Genomic DNA, 12,679 nt, shown 5'->3' with positions numbered 1-12,679 from the left:
TGACTGTCTTTATGGACAGGGATTGAATAATATGCGTTGCTCAAGTCGGTTACTGAGAATACTTTAGCTTCTGGATTTAATTGGTTCAACAGAGTATGGGGATCAGGCACATTTGGAGCTCGGGCTATTACTGCATTGTTGACGGCTCGGAGGTTTTGCACCATGCGCCAACCAGTAGATGGGGCCACTTTCTTGACAGGAAATATCGGCGTATTACACGGTGACTTAGGGCATGGCACAATAACCCCAGCTTTAATCATCTCTGCCATCACAGGTTTTATCCCCGCTTCTGCATCAGGTTTTAGAGGATATTGTTTTAGGCATGGATAATAACCTGTTTTTGCTCTAATTCGCACAGGCTCTATGTCTTTAATCAGACCCACGTCCGTAGGTCCTTTTGACCATAAACTTGACGGAATTATTTTTAGCGCTTGATCCTCAGCCTCTGTTAAAACCATCAATCATGTCTCTGTTTTGTCATGTAGTATTACTGTTGGTGTACAAGTCACCACATAGTTTAGACTGGTGCGCCTCCAACCAGCGGTGGGGCTTTTTTCAACTCCTTGAGTTTCAGTTCCCCAATCTTGTAATTGAGTTCACATGTTTGTCTAGACGTGACTGTTTCTCACTTGGGCTAGTGGACAGCTGCATGTAGGGTTTCAGTTCCCAACTCATCAGTTTCTGCGGGGGCGGTGGCAGAACTGCTTGACAAAAAGATTCTCTGTCCAACCAACACAAATAAGTCAAAGTCACCCTAGTAGGTCCTAGTTTATGCACTAGTTTGTCATACTCTGGGTCTGGCCCAGGTGTAGGTTTGCGTCTCAGGTCAATTCTTAATTCGTCAGGGGGTATCAGACTAGCCAGTGGGTTAATTCTTTCCTTAACCTTTTGTACTATCGTCTCTATTGTTTTTCCTGGGTCCTGGTGCGAAGGCTCCAGGGCCCAGACGTAATATGGTGTACCTTTCCCCTCGACTAAATGTATGTCAATTTCATCACATGTCCTAGCCTCCATGCCCCCCTGTAGATTTGGATAGATGGCTAATTTTAATTTTACCATTAAATCTCGTCCTAACAGGTTGTAGGGACAGCCGGGGGCCATGACTACAGGGGCGAAAACAGTGCTTCCTGTTTCTGTCAGCGTGACAGCCACAGGCTCACTGAAATATTGTTTTTGCACATGACTGTTGGCTGACTTTACGAGAATAGCTTGATCAGTTTTTTGCAGGCCATCTATGTATTTCATTACAGTTCTACATGCTCCAGTATCACATAAAAAGATTACAGGTTTGCCATTAATATGTATCACTTTCTCTGTTTTTTTATTTAAACACACGTCAGCTAAGTCTAGAAATTCTTCACATATTTCTAGCTCTTCCCCTTCTCCATTTCCTAGTCAATTGTCATATTGATCCTGATCATACTTTTGTTCTTTCTTATCCTCACTGGGGCAGTCTCGGGCCCAATGCCCTCGACCCCCACACTTGTAACACTTGTTACTATCATCACCCTCATTCTCATAATCTCTATGTCCTGGCTTATTTCCACCCTGTCTTCCTTTTCCTCTGCTATTGCCTCGGCCTCTGCCTGTTTGTCCTCCTGTTCCTTGTGTAAGCACCTGTAAAAGCTGACAATTTAATAACCTGTACTGTATTTACTCCATGTACCAGAATGCTTTGTAACTTACTTACTACTGTGATTTACTACATTCTGTGTGTGAACCAATCAAATGTCTTTGTCTGTTTTGCTTTTATTTGAAATTTATACTCCGCCAATGATTATTTGTTATTTGTTTATACCCGCGAAATCGCGGGTAATGTGAAGGTTCCATCTCCTCAGAGAGGAGAAGGCTCAGGAGTTCCAGTCTGCCCGGAGTGAAGAGAGGTCACTGTTTCTCCTGCTCCGCCTGTCAGTGCTGTTCGGTGGCGACTTAGCGGTGCTTTTATGTACCCCGGCCCACGAACGGTGAACTGTGCGAGTGGGTCACGTTCATTGTGATCGGTTTGGAGTGGACTGACTTCGTGTCTCTCGTCGGGTTGTTGTTCAACTTGAGCTTACTGTTTTTCTAGTGCTACAGGTCGTTAGCTACTAGCTACTCTAGCTCTTGTTGCAGTTTTCCTTCAGAGACGAACTCGTTTATACCTCCGGTGCTGGACCCACCGGAGCTACCCGACCCTCTGAAGGACGACTGTTACCTCCGGTGCTGGGCCCACCGGAGCTACACCTCCCCAAGGACGACTGCTTCTCCGCCTGTGCTGAGCCCACCGGAAGACCAACCGCCCTGCTACTGCTGGTGTCGCTGCTACGTTGGCTAGCTCAAGGCAGCTGCTTGCCTCCCGTCTGCGCCTGGACAACGGTCATCGGTTTGGCTGAGTGGAGTGGAACTGTTCGTTCGTGAGTACACTTACACTGACACACACACACACTCGGTCTTCGCCACGAGCGACCGGCGAGTCGGATGGGCATTGTAGCGGTCGCTACCCTGCCTTCAGCTCATAGAGCTGACTTCGCTTTAGTGCACCAACGAGCTCCAACGGCCAGCGCTTGGGTTGGGTTATTGCATCATATAATATATGATACTATTTTGTGATTTGTATATTGTTGTGATTGAATGATATGTATATTGTATTGTTGTCTGTCTTTCACACTGGGAACTGTTTAGCTTAAGCTAACAGTGTATTTAGCCTTACTGTCTGAACGTTAACGTTCGGTTCCCCTTGAGTGAATTGTTCGCTCGCTGACATTTCTCAGCTATTGGGTTGTCACTTTTATTACGTGTTACGTATCTAATTATTATTAAATAAATATTTGATTATTATATTTCATTATACTTTGGGTGTATTGGCAATTCATTTAACTACCTTCACCACTAGTCTTATTATTTTCACATTGATTATTTAAATTCTGTAGCAATACACTATACACGAGCTATACGGTAAGTGTAGTATTTTTACAGTGGAGGCACCGCGCTATTCAATTGAATTTATTGTCTGTAATTGTTAGCCTACTGGTATTCAGGAATCTCAGCCAGCTCACCATTCCACCGCTGAGACCTTCAGGATCCTGTTTGCGCCATTTAATTAATTGTTTATGTATTGTAATAGTGCCTGTGCACACACCCGTTAAGAAGGGGTTACACTTGCACTGCCATTACAAATGCTTCTACCAATTTCCCTGATTCTTTCTTTTCCTTCTCTTTCTTCTTGTTTTGTGCTGTCTTCTCTGCGTGTTTAGCTTGTTCCATAAACTCTGGCATAGCTGCTGTCCTAAAGGTGACAAAATGTTTTTCTATCCAACCTTTTATCTCTGGCCTGACACTCTGGAGCAATGCTTGTTTTAATTGTTGTTCGTAGATTTTCTTATTGTCTTCAGTATCTGATTTTAAACCACTATAGGCTTTAAACACTTTTTCAAATCTGTCTCTAAACTCCCAAACGTCCTCATTATCTTTTTGTGTTGTGGCATGTATTTTGGTGTAATCGCAATGTTTTTTGAACACTAGTCTACATTTATCCTCCAAGTTCTGAACTTGCTGATTAAGTTCAGTGGTGCCGGGGGCATGTGCTGTACCATCTGTATGGGCTACAAAACTATCTTTCACGCGGCTCCAATCGGAGCCCGTTTTACAGCGGAACATCCTTTCGACCTCGAAACCATTCAGGTGGTACACAGTTATTATATTTTTCATTTCGTCGCAGAATTCGTCGATCTGTGCCTTGTGAGACGCTATGCCCTCGACTGCCTTCTTCACGTCCTCTTGGGTCCATGTCCTATAGACATGCATTATTCGACAGTTGTCAGCAGTTTCGTTTTCGCCTGGCCTAAATGTTGGATTATTGGGAATGTATTGATTTGAGGCGGCGGTGGAGGCCAATTTGGCGTTTTGTCATCATAATCAAAATCATCAACGTCATCATCATACAGATGTGTATGTGAAGTTGGCGGTTGTGGCGAAAAATGAAGACCTGGAGAGAGACGGGGATATAGTGGGAGATTTACCGCGTCTAATAAAAATGGATTTGTGGATGCTCTAGTTCCTGCCTTTAAAACTTTATTTACGTCCCCAGACATCTTGGTGTCCCATTCTAAACGTTGACCGTGGGACCGCGTCAGTTGTCTAGGTCTTTGGGGCGTTTCCTCCTCCCCTCCCCTGACTGGCGTCGGGAAAGGGGGATACAAGGGTGCAGGAGCTGCCGCGGGCGGCGGTGCAGACACGGAGGCACTAACCACAGCTGCTTCTGCAGATCTGTTGTAAGAAGGTGGTGAGGTGTAAGGCATATTGTCTTCCTCTTTTACATACGCTACGGTACATTTTTGACGTTCTTTTATTTTATTTTCGCGCTTTCTTGCCTCCTCCAACCACAATTTAGCTGCATCCATTTCTTTCTGGTGCTGTGTTTTTATACCATTTTTCTTTTTCGAGTGGTGCATCATTATGTCGCGTAACAATTTCGAACAGCCAGGAACTGTTAATTTGCCTTCAAATTTTATTATCTTATCTTATCTTTCCATCGTGTTAACCAATTTTCAATTCCTGGGTGGATTTTGCCCATAAATTTGGCATCGCCTTTCAAAACATTTTCTTTGTCTTGGGTATTACCCATTTTTACAAATAGGGGGTTATACTGTATCGTCCTCAAATGGGCAAACAACAAATCTAGAAAGCAAGCTTCTAGGCCCCAGGCGTTAGCCTAGGGTCCGGCTTTCTCTTGGTGATCACACAGATTTGGTTGTTCGTTTTAACTTACAGATAATCCCCTCATTCACTCACATTCAAAACACATTTAAAATTTATATCTAGAACTTATTGCAATATCACCATATTGTGGTTGTGAACTTATTGCAATATCACCATAACTATTCTACCTGTGTATGCATCGTGTGAAATACCAGTGCTGTTTTTAGCATCTGTTTAGTGCTTCACACACACAGTGACAAGCGCCAAATCCCCCGCAGTGTTGAAGAGATCAGTCGTCCCCCTCACTTTTGATAAGGTAAAAAGCCTTTTTGGTACGCTAAATAAATAATAACCTATAGGTTTACGCTAGGCTATGTAAAACTCCCCATTAACAGCATCACGTCACTAACCACAGTTAAGACTGCACAATCTCGTATTTACTCTGTTGGATATCTGAAGCCAGTTTGTCTACTTAGATACTGTAAATCCTCAAATTATGGCTGGGGTCTTAAGACAAAGTACAGGCCTTTAGGGGCAGGATTTTATTCGAGACAGCCTTTTATTTCTTATTCGAGTTTTATTTTGAGACATGCGTTTCTAAGAGCGGCATACTGGTAGGCCTTCAAAAGCATGACATTTTCGGTTTAGTTTGATATTTAATTTACTTTTGGACTGTTTGATTACATTGTTAAATGTTGGGACTGATGGGCACTGAAATCTGGGGAGGTATTTTATGATCACTATTACGTTCCATGTAGTTGAAAGAGTGTCGGAATTTCAAACAAACCATCCGCTTTCATGCGTTCATTGAACGTCCGTGGTGCTGTAATGGAAACCTTATTGCGTAGCCAAGTAGCCTATATATTGAGTTATTTTTAAATTATGCATGATTTACTTTTTATTAATTTTGTAGGCTGGCTTTATTTTGTTATATAGAAGTATCTAAATAACCTGTTAAAATGTACCAGAATTCAGGAAATTGCATCTAGTCCAAAAAAATGTTTCTGGGGGAGAACCCCCATACCCCCCACTGAAATGTCCCACCCACTTTCAGAATGCCTCCGATGCCCATGGTCCTAGTAGTAGGTTAGATCCCTTTGATACCAATGTTAATTTAACTCTGGGACCCTGGTCCCAGGGATGGATTACTGCACGGGCCTTCCGGCCCCAGACCCAGGGGCCCAAGGTGTCAGGGGGCCCAAGGTGTCAGGGGGCCCTGAAGCCCAAGCCTTTGCCTCATCATTGCCTCAATATCAACACATCAGGATGTAGGCTATGAATCTGATTGAATTTAGTATTGGCCATCCCCAAAATACACCAGAATACAGAAAATCACATCAAACTAATTTAAAAAATTCTGGGGGAAGACCCCCAAACCCCCCTTCCACATATGTGACAATTAGTGGGGAGCCCTTAATACATGTGGGCCCAGGGGCCCGAAAGTTCATAATCCATCCATGCCTGGTCCCTACACCTGAGAACCACTGATGTATATTTTTTTTTTACTGTACGGTATAATGCTGAATGACCCAAACAAAATTTTCCGCAGCAATTTTGGTTGGCCCCACCAAATCTCACTCCAAGGTTTTTTGAAAAGTTGGCAGCCCTGCCTGGAAGTGACCAGGGCTGGGCAGGTCATTTCGCCGCTACAAATGCATGTATGGTTTTAATAAACTTTGATATTACTGCAATTATTATGAGACTTCAAGGCCTGTACACATCTTAAATAGACCAGACCAGCAGTCAAGGAGTGGGGTGAAGGAGGTCACAGTGACACCTGGCCTGTCTTTAGATGGTCGAGAGCGAAAGGACAGTGTTTCCCCTACAGTGTATTTAACAGCGGCGCAGCGCCGCCGCTGGATTTTCAGCGCCGCTGCAACATAATATCACGAGATTCACTTAACACACTGTAAAAGCACAACGGCCAACGTCATCTCGAAATTGTTTTCTGAAAGTCTTGAGTAAGCGCATCAAATCCGCACTTAGCCTCTCATTATTCAGGACATATATGCGGCATGATGTGTCAGGTGATTACAAGCCCAAAGACAAGTCTGCAGCCCATATGGCTAGCCTACGTTCTGAACACGGTTACATTGTTTAGCTATCCGACTGATGGGGTCTTGCTCCGCCACAGTGTAGCCTATGGTGTCATCGTTCACTTGTAGGTTACACAATAAATAGCCTACTTATAGGCCTGGTGACAATAAAAAATGATATTAGTTATATTTCATCACGAAGCTGTTTGTATGCCGTGAATTCGCTTGTAGCCTATGCCATATGTTAAGCTTGAGCAATTCCTCTGATCCAAAGCCTGCTTTGACACATTGACACTAATGTGAAACATGCATCCTCCTCTCCTAGCCTACATCAAATAAAAGAAACCAATTCATGATTACCGAAATGAATTTAACATGGGGGGAAAAAGTTTGTTTCGATTTAGCCTACTGTTGTGATGCGGTTCTTTCTGCTGATTGGATTTACGTCCGGTGTCGTCAACTCTGAGAACTCTTGCTCCGGCTGACAATTTTATCCAGAGAGCTGATTTCCCAAAGATGAGCCTCCATCAACATTCAACGACAAATTATTAAAACGTAAGTAATGCAATAGAGTAAACCAATGTGCTACAAGGTGTATGGTCTTAACGTTAATTGTAGCCTAGACTTGTAACGTTAGCGTAGGGCTACATGTAATGTTTGCATGGGAAAGCTAGGCGAACACAGTCTAGGCCTGTTTAAACTTTCTGATAGTTAAAGGAAATATGAGCATATGTTGGCATATAAGTATAGCCTAAATTCTGTCCACTTAGCTATAATAGGCTATCACAAACAGACCTTTTCTACGTTTGCGGCATTAGACATAGGAGCCTACATTCTCTTATCAGAAAGACGTGTTCTCATAACTTCAGCGTTCTCTTGACGGTGAGACGAACGGTCGCACTTCAATCAAGTAGCCTAGGTCCTTTTCGAGTTAATTGTGAGTGAGTTGTATGGTAACTGTGGGAGTGTTGTAGAAGAAAAGTGAGTATTTACTTTTTTATACGTGGGTTTGTTGTTTTGGGACTGAGAAATAGACTACAAGGAGAGCATCTGGCTACGTGCATGCGTGTCAGCATTAATGGCCCCCCAACAATTCAATTCAATTACCAAAGAGCCTTAGAGATGTTCTTTGAAAAGCCCAGAAAAATTAAGTGCTGGCAGATTGGGTGTGGCCTTTGCCATTAAGACAAATTTAAATAAATTGTAAATCTTTTTCTGGGTTGTGCCATTTCATTTTTCTTCTATCATTTTTAACCAATAATGTAAAAGAAAGCTGAAAATGTCCACAAAAGAAACACGAAGGTATGATATAAAAAAAAATAAAAATAAAAAAAATGCTCAACAACCCCCCCCCCCCCCCCAGTAATAGCACCGCTGCTGGAAAAATTTCTAGGGGAAACACTGAAGGATGATGTAATTGGATGATGTAATGGTGTAACAGCAAGACCAAGTAAAAGGTGGCAAGATAAGAAGCCCTGTTACACCCAACTGGAAAAAACAGAATCTGGGAAAAACCCAGAAGAAGACAGTTTTGCATATAATTTTATGCATGATGAGACAATGGGTTCCACCAATATTCGTAACCCTGGTGGATGCTGATTGGCTAAAAGGTGTCTTTCGAGAGTGGCGAGAGGAGGGGGCCCAAGGTTAGGGAGTATAAAAGATAGGCCGCAGCCACCTTGTAGTCAGATCTCATCGGGGGTGCCAGCTGATGACATCTCACCTCACCCTATTGACCTGTCGCTAAGCTCCGCCCCCCATTGTTACCGTGTGAAAACTCGGACAAACAAACCAGACTTGATTAGAAATACATTGTGGACAATGGCAGCTGACAGTATATGAAAGCAGGCTTTGAGGACGTTTTGGTCGATAAAGGATTTACTTTCCTCCAGAAGCTATCAAAAGAGACTTAATTATGCTATGGAGGGGTGTATTCAAAACTTTAGAATACATACAAGGTGACAAGCAGTTGTGGCGAGTAGCCGTGCAAAAACCACTGACGTTAATGCTAGCTAGCTAGCTAGTGGAAGATTGATACTAAGATATGTTAGGTTACGTTAATATTTGATGTAGTAAGAATATAGTAGTTGGTTAATGAGCATTTTCATCTTGGGATTTAACAGGGAACCTGTGCCCATGTTGTTGGCTTAGTAGCCTACATTACGTCGAGCTGTTGCAAACGCGAGAGACGTCCTGTAGGCAACTGTTGATGGAAATATACCCCGTTTTCTAGCCTCTCGGGGTACGGGCTATCATATTACACGTCCCCCATGCAAAACGTTTGACAATGGTTATCCGTCGGGTTTTTTTTAGTTAATAAACTCCATAAATAACAATTAATTTGTCATTTTATGCCTCCTCCCTGTTGTTTCCTATGGAGTTGTCCGAGCTGATGTCTGTGCCAAATTCCAACCAGCTCTCTCTCCAGCATATCGAAGACAGCCGTGGCCGATGCTGACATTGCTCCCTTGGACCTCAATGTTGTTGGTTGCACTTCTCCGTCCACATCTGGCCCCCTGCTCCACTCCACTGGTTCTGGGCACAGGAGAATCTTCAGCCAACAGAGCTGCAGGACATTTTGGTTTATTTATTATATGGCTTGTTTCAGGTATTAATCTGAAGAGATGCAATAAAATCATTAAACAAAACCATTTTCACAAGAAGTCTGTATGTAAGTAAGCATTGACTGACCTTGATGTTGGACACCTATTTCTAACCCTCCAAAACCCTCAATGCTATGAGGGTAGAGCAGCGAGGTCCTCCGCTGGCGTCAGAACGTCAGTGTTGCCCAGTCCCCCTCCTGTCTCCAAACACTACTTTCGGTATGCGGCAAGCTTTTGCTTTCCCCGTCTTCTGACATCATTGTGGCGTTTACGGCATTGTGTAGCTGTTTTGGTGATGCCAGAAGACGAGGACTCGCTCATCACGACTTCCTCCCACAACTGCTTTACGTCAGGAAGTTTTGGAGACCTTCTTGCGTCCCTGTAAATGGTGTGCTCCAGGGGCGGAGCCAGACATTTGAAACATTGGGGGCTTAGCCCAGTGTCACACACTGGAAGGCTAGGGGGGTCCGAGGGGAATGCACCCCCGGCAGAACATTTTTAAAAATAGCCCCTTAAATAATGACTTCTAGTGAATTCTGTGTAAACTAATGGATACATTGAGACTTTAAAAATGTGAGACTCAAGGTATATCTGACTGGCACTTTAGGTCTTTCAAGAGGGGTCTATAGGCATAGCCTATCTGATCAGCATGCACTTAGTTAATTAAGCGTTTAGAGTTATGGTTTGTATATTATAGGCTAGTATACTATGTTGAGATAACCCTGATGGGATGCTACCTTGTCTCAATACATTTTTACTTTGAACTCTGGCCAAAGTAGCCTTATGGTCAGGTTTAGCACAGCCCCACACATTGTGAACCCACTTATTATAATGTTCAGTGGAACACATGAAGCTAAGTTTAATCCAGGGCTTAAAATTCATTTTTCAAAATGGGGGGGAATTCCCCCCTTCAGTGCTTCACACATAGGGGGACTAATTCAGTTGGGGGGGGGGGGGGGGATACATTTTACAAACTGAAATAGCATTTTCCTTATAGGCCTACCGGCGTCAATGAGAGAACACTTACACTTAGCCTCAGGGCCGTAGTCACCATAGACATTGAGGGGGACGTGTCCCCCCCAATATTCAAATATGACCAAAATGTCCACCCCAATATACGGACATAGAAAAATAAAGACAGAAAAAAGAGTTATACTAGGCCTACAGGAAACCAACACGCACCACCATCTGAAATGTAATCAAACGTAAATAATGCAAAAATTAGTGACCTAGTGATGGTTCCAAAGTAGCCTACACCCCTGAGTGGTTTGTCCTGGTGGTTTTTCGTTAGTGACGTGCGCTATCAAAAGCTATTTATACCATTTACTGCACCCTACTGCAGTAACTACTACAAAAACTTGTTGGAAAGGTGTAGCACAGGCTAAAGAAATCCCATACATTTTTGAGGCCGATCAGACTCAAAGGGAACTTTGAAACATTTTCCATATTGTACAGTGGGCAGTGCTTCGACTTGGCCAGCTTCACTCGCGGTCCGCGCATGGGATCACGCGGTATCACGCGACTTTAATTTGTATTTTTCCAGTGAGACGCTGCAACAACCCAAACAACCGGTAGATGGCTCAAGTGAGCAGGGTGTCTCATAAAAAGAAATGGAGCCTGGAAAACCCTACACAGACTTCACTACAGACTTTAGCAGACTGGTTTAGAAATAATGTAATAGCCAGAAATATGCCTGCCCTGCCCTAATAAAGAAATATTTGGTTAACTGCGAGTGAATCCCGTTTGCAGCCGTAGAGACGCAGGACAAATCAAACATTCTGGTTTTCTCCGAGTGCAACGATGATAGACAGACATCATTTGGACAAAATATAGAGTATTAACCTCCGTTGCTCAGCCAAATGCCTTCCTGTTACGTCCTGTTATCACGGAGTTACAGGCGATAAACGATTTTTGATGGTCACAAGTAGGGACTGTTCGTTATTTATTTAAGGGGCTACCGGAGGAGTTTTGGGAGCATTAGTCCAAAAAGACGTGACCCTCCCTCGCCAGCAATACATTTTTCTATGACCCTCCAAAGTGATTAGGAAAAAATCACTGTCAACTTTTTCCGTGTTTATCGCCTACTGTATTTTAATGTTTTCACATATTTGGCCATAAGCCGTTTATCATCACGAAACCAAACTACAAAGGCGAACACTTTAACAGGGGGAATTAATTGGGCATGAATCATGCTGAACGCTATTTCGCTACCTTAGAATAATAAGGTTCTATCTGCGTTTTGAGTAGGTACAACCGGGACGATTGAAACGGGGGCGAATGAAACATTCCGGTTTTCTCTGAGTGCAACGATGATAGACAGTCATCATTTGGACAAAACATGGAGCATATTAACCTCCGTTGCTCAGCCAAATGCCTTCCTGTTACGTCCTGGTATCACGGAGTTACAAGTGATAAACAATTTTTGATGGTCACAAGTTTACTTCATTAGCGGTTTATTTTTTTGGTTTATTAAAGAGTGTTTTTCATTTAAAGGTTTGACTTCGTGCTTATTCAGTAGAGCATTTAGTGCTCTCCCCAATCCCAGACGTTCACATTGCATGTTTGTTTGTAATGGATGCAACCGCGAGATAGGCTATGCGTTTGACAATGAGTTGTTAACAGAACCAAGACATATAGCCCAGCAGCAATCTAGGGACTGATCATTATTTATTGAAGGGGCCAATTTTGAGTGCTTCAGTTGGAAGTTGCATGACCCTCTCTTGCCTGCTAGAAATTGTTCAATGACCCTCCGACAGAATTGTTAAAAAAGACATGACCCTCCCCTGCCAATTGTCTTCCGCCCGCGCCACAGCCACACACTTTGTGATAACGTTCTTAAATCAATCTTTCCCGTGAGCTTGCATGCTACCAGTCCTTCCTTTTCAAATGTGTTGCGCCTGTTTGCAGAATTTCACAAATAATCATATGTGATTAATAGTATGACAAATAATCCTTGTGCACGGGGACCGAAACAATGCATGCCAACTTTTTCCGTGTTTATCACGTATTTTAACTTTCCCCGCTGTCTTGCCGTTTTAATGTTTTCCCGTAGAATATCCCATATTTTAATACTCTCATAACAGCCCTGCCATCGGGCCTGTCTCTGTGTTGCCCTGTTGCTACCCCTTGCCCTTCCAACGAAACAGATGTCTTCAAATCATCGTTTTCCTTGCTTGAAGGCGAACTTAGAGTGATGGTAACCTATTTAAGTTTAACGGCGCGATTGTCGTGAGAGCACGATTCATTGGCGCTTGCATGTTCGGCCTTATGTCTACGTGCGCACCTGAGGCTACTCAGCTGTAAGATAAATAATTTCCCCTGTTTGTATGTTCACTGCAAGTTGGCCTACCATAACTTGGTTTG

At 43.2% G+C, this 12,679-nt stretch overlaps 1 long non-coding RNA gene across 1 annotated transcript; it reads left to right on the top strand.

Annotated features, from left to right (window-relative positions):
* Positions 1-6,223: 6,223 nt before the first annotated feature.
* LOC121711838 lies at positions 6,224-10,209 on the top strand. Its single transcript, XR_006032461.1, has 3 exons — positions 6,224-6,234; positions 9,152-9,157; positions 9,994-10,209. It is a non-coding gene; the product is annotated as an uncharacterized LOC121711838 (long non-coding RNA).
* Positions 10,210-12,679: the final 2,470 nt, after the last annotated feature.

The sequence above is a fragment of the Alosa sapidissima genome, chromosome 6, assembly GCF_018492685.1.
Source record: "Alosa sapidissima isolate fAloSap1 chromosome 6, fAloSap1.pri, whole genome shotgun sequence".
NCBI lineage: Eukaryota > Metazoa > Chordata > Actinopteri > Clupeiformes > Clupeidae > Alosa > Alosa sapidissima.
The sequence above is the reverse complement of the archived record's forward strand: the minus strand, read 5'-3'. Positions and strand labels throughout refer to the sequence as shown.